Genomic DNA, 5138 nt, shown 5'->3' with positions numbered 1-5138 from the left:
CCCTACTTCTGTATGACAAGTTTCATCATTTAGGATATATTACTGGACAGACATGCTAGATCTCTATCCTCCAGTAGCTTACTAATTACTAGTCTGTAACCGTAGAAGCAGATAAACTTCATAAGTGATGAACAGAAACACACATACACAGGCAAATTGTGCACAGTCACAGCACATCTTTAATATCTAAATTTGAAACAATATCTAATAGATTTGACTATACATCATTGATTATATTTACAAATCTTTTTAAATTTTCATTTTGGGGAATTTTTTTTTCATTTTTTGTTATCAAATCCTCCAACTCTTGTTTGTGAAGAATAAATTGGTCAATAATTAAAGTAATTATAGAGCACCTATTGCTATCAAACTATACTTTTTCAACAATCTCTATTAATTTAAAACGACTTTCTTCTAATGATTTGTATTTATATTCAACCTTATTAATTCTTGGGGAAAAAGAAAAGGGGGGGGGATCAAGCATCTTTAAGTACCTATTATTTGTCTAAGGTTTTATTGCCTTCAAATATTTAGAGCATTCATGGGAAGTACATAAAATGAGCTTGATATGAAGACGAAGGAAAGACTAAGATAATAACAGACACAATGAATGCTGAACCCCTGGTCTGTCTGTCCCACCACATCCCATTACCTTTGAGTTGATGATTAGTCACAACATCTCTACAGGACAAAGAACTATCTCCCTAGTGTTTCCAAAGCAGTACCTCTTGACAGAAGCAGACTGCCTTGTCATTTTCCCACCGGGAGGCTGCTTAGCGCACACTGCTGCACACCTGGTTAGCAGCCCTGTGTTTTCATCTCTGTGCTACCAAGACTCCTTCCAACTCTGTAATTAATGCATTATTTTTTTCTCAAAGCACAAAATGGATGAATTAAAAGAAAAATCAGTAACTTACATGTTCACATACCACAGAAGGAAGATGGTGTAAGAAGATAATTGATAGATTTTTAGTAATCACTGGATATTGAATGAATTTCAACTTGGCTTTGTAAGTTATAATATAGCAAATACATACTAAGTGTAAACACTGGGCAAGTCTTTTTTTTTTTTTTTGAGGGCAAGTCTTTTCATTGTGTGATGGTCAGGTATATGGATGGAGTATGTGGAAATGATTCAACTACAATAAACTGTGAAATAATCCCGGTGCACCGGTTCAAATACAAATGCTTTCTATATATATAAAAATATTTGTTTCCTAGTACATTGCTTTTTCACTCATTAGAATATTGACCAATAATATAGACAAAACTTTCCATTACCCTTTAGTCCAAAAGCCCTTAGCCCCAACTTCCTAAATATTTATCATCAATCATTTTGACAGTCATTGGGTTAAGTTAAAGACCCATAAAAAGCTGCATTATTAAAAAAACTCAGTTGAAATTTGTCAAAAAATAAAGACACTTTCCATTCTCTTTATATGATACATCTACTTGAATTTTCATGCTTCGACAAAAAGAGGTAATGAAATCAGCAAGTCAAATGACAAGTGAGAAGTGAAAATCTACATTAAACACCAATCAGCCTGTCTTTTCTTAAACATATTTTGAGAACACTTGATTTCTCTTCATTATTCCAATGCTTGCATAATATTTATTTCAATTTCTTACTTGAGGCCAGATTCTAAGATAATCACCGATAAATGATTCCTTCAATGATTCCTTGCATATTTTCTAATGAATGACATCACTGATGTTTTAGTTCACAGGTTTCATAACTAAATTATTATGTTCACTTTAAATGTACTTCAGCTAATACAAAATGTAAAACAAGTAACTAAGGGATTTGTTTGACAAAAATGTTGAGGGGGGCTAGAAATGAATACTTTTAGACAAAGTGTGTGGCATTTTGACTTAATGTAAGTTTCACACACTTGACTTTTATTACTGAAATAAGAATTCCATGTGTAAAAGGATATTACCAAAGTATAAAAATATAAGTAATAAGCTGAAATTAAATGAAAAATTTAGTCATGTATAAGGAGATACATGTGTCTCTTTCATTTAACAAGTTAGAGAAACATTTTTGTTTACCAGGAAAATTTGAAAATAATTTTTCTCTTCTAAGAAGAGACTTAATTCTATTATTAATGCAAATGAGGGAACTTGTAGTTCAACCATTCTAGGTAGTTCCTGTGGTTAAATATTACAGTAGTGATAAATGATAATATTTAAAATATGCTTCCCCTTCATTGGGAACTTTGAAGCAAGTTTTGAAGATAGTTTGAAGCAATTTTTTAAATAAATGGATCAAATAAGAAATAAATCTACTTACAGTTTCTCATGCATAGATTTGTATATATATAATTTTAAGGTGATACAATTTAGTAATGCCAGTTATTGAATTTCTCTACTTGTTTTATCACATTTGGCTTACTAATTTAAGACCAAATCTAGCCTCAAAACAATTTTTGGTTCAGGAGAAAAAATTTGTTAAAAGAAACTTGATTTTGGATATTTGTGTGATGTGATTTATTATTATTATTCTTTTTGTATATATTAGGGTTAAAGTTAGGGCAAGGGTTAGTGTTAGGGTTAGGGTTAAGGTTTGAGCTAGGTTTGGGGTTAAGGTTAGGCCTGGGGTTAGGGTTAGGGTTAGGGTTAGGGCTAGGGATAGCTATAGAATTTTAATTGAAGGTTCAAATAGATTTCCTTTAAAAACTATAAATTTATTTTTAAAATATTTTACAAATTAAAACTTGCTAGATATTCTGATGAAGTGAGACAAGGATTAATTTTTTTAAATTAGATTTCTAGATATGTACCATTCTAAATAGTTATCAAAATATATGATATAAGGCAAACTAACTTATTTAATAGTCATTGGTGAAGAATAAACTCCCTCTTTGTTTTAGTGCTTATTATGATTAAGGTTCCTTAGCAGTTTCTTGAACCAATACAATGATGCTTGGTGGGGAAACAGTCTCCAGATTCCCTAGGGATGCATTCATTGCTGTGGGCTTTAACTCCGAATACCATCGTTTCAGCTAACTCATTGTTTCTTCTTGAACTTTGACTCGTCCAGCAAATACACATCTAAATTTGGCTGCCCAAAGACAAGAACATCAGTAATTGTCAAGTGTTCTTCAAGCAACTAGACTTTGGGTCTCTCATATAAATAAATATTTGAAACTGAATGCACTCATTGGTTTTACCAATGAACCAATTCAGACTTCTTGAAAACACACATCATGCCTTATATTTTCATTATTTTTTTAAAAAAATTTGTGTGTGTGTGTGTGTGTGTGTGTGTTTGTGTGTGTGAGCAAGCATCATTTGCCTGTTTGGTGAATGTGCAAGGAAAATTGGGACTATTGTAAAATTCTAATAATCGTATGATAAGATTTTACTCACAAATGAGTTGAAAGCCATTATGTGTATTTATGTGTGTGTCTTAAAATAATTAGGTACTTATATAAATACTGAGCAATTGTACAACACTATGATATCCTGTATACATTGTATACTTAAGGTAGAATAATTAATTCTTATAGATTCCTTAAATGCTTATCCTCATATTTAGTTTCCCCTAACCTGTGACATGGAAGAAACTGAGGCTTTCGGCTACCAATGTTAGAGACTTGGAAATCCAAAGGAGCAGTTCTATTCTGCCCATATGTTGTTGCTATGAGTCAGAATCGACAGGATGGCAGTGCGTTGTTGAGATTTCGATTGTGACAAAGGAACTCTAGTGGTCCTGTCATGTAAGTGTTGGACAGCTAACTACAAGGTCTGTAGTTCAAATTTACCAGTGATCAACTCAGTGAAAGATGAGGCTGGCTGATCCTGTAAATATATGCAGCCTTGGAAACTCTGTACAGGGTCATTATGAATAAGAAAAAACTTGATGATAGTGAGTTTAATCTGTGACATAAATAAAAATACCTAGTAGTATAAGCAGCAAAATAATCTTACACAAATACAAGATTTAAATGTTTAAGTAGAGCTCTCATTTTCTGGCAGTAATCATCTTGGGGGTGCCTCTCAATTTGACTCACTCATGCCTACCAAATGTTGAAACTGATTTTATTACTCCTATAAAACCTTGATTCATTATTTGGCTTCTTTATGCTTATTATTTTATCTTGCCAATGACACAATTGAGCCACAAAGAAATGGGTGTTCTATGTGTTAAGATCAATAATAATGAATCACCCTAATAAAGACGAGTCAAACACAGGGCATGGTTCTTTCTTGATTGACTCATTTCCTTATTCACTCAGACAGCATATATTAATTGTGCATTCTACGATGAATAAAAAACAAAAACAAAGCTACACCTCACAGTTGTTCCATTGGATTGGATATGAAAATACAGTAAGCTTGTATTTTATGTAGCTTGCTTCTGAATATCCCACAAGTGGTTTTGCAACAAGCATGTAAAAGATAGGTATGGAATAACAAAGGGAGCATTGCTTGCCATTTTGAATGTTTGTCCTTATGAAATTTGTACTCTGACCCATGACTTGGATTGGCTGCTTGCACTTGTTAAATTCACTTAAAAATATTTGAGTCATTTGTTTTCTAGACATAGGTCTTCCAAAATATATGTTTTAAAGTGAAACTCTCACATGAGGAAACTCTTCTTTTAAGTTTTGATCCTATTTGTGAATAATTATAGGGCATTTTAATAGCAACTATTATAATTATGAAGAGGCTTCAATTTAATTCAATTTTTTAATGAACATTTTGAAGTCCACTTTTATTAGGACTAGCTTTAGAAAATAATTATACTATTATGAAAAACAAGAATTTTAAAATGTTCTATTAATAAACACATTTTTAATTTAATATATTTGATTGTTTTATCCAAAGTATTTGAATAAACTTTTGTGGTATCATTATACATTCAACCATGTAAGATTTACTACCAGCATGTATCAAAAATATAGATTCCCTCTGTGATCTTAGCAAGTGATTATGGAAGGAATCTTCTCCATTCTTGTAGCTGGACAGCTAACTACAAGGTCTGCAGTTCAATTTACCATTGATGAACTCAGTGAAAGATGAGACTGTCTGCTCCTGTAAATATATGCAGCCTTGGAAACTCTGTACAGGGTCATTATGAGTCAGAATAAACTTGATGACAGTGTGTTGAATCATGAAACCCTCCATAAGCA

Source organism: Echinops telfairi, unplaced genomic scaffold (assembly GCF_000313985.2).
Source record: "Echinops telfairi isolate 266 unplaced genomic scaffold, ASM31398v2 ScPeMD7_5927;HRSCAF=6808, whole genome shotgun sequence".
Lineage (NCBI taxonomy): Eukaryota > Metazoa > Chordata > Mammalia > Afrosoricida > Tenrecidae > Echinops > Echinops telfairi.
Note: the sequence above shows the minus strand (reverse complement) of the source record.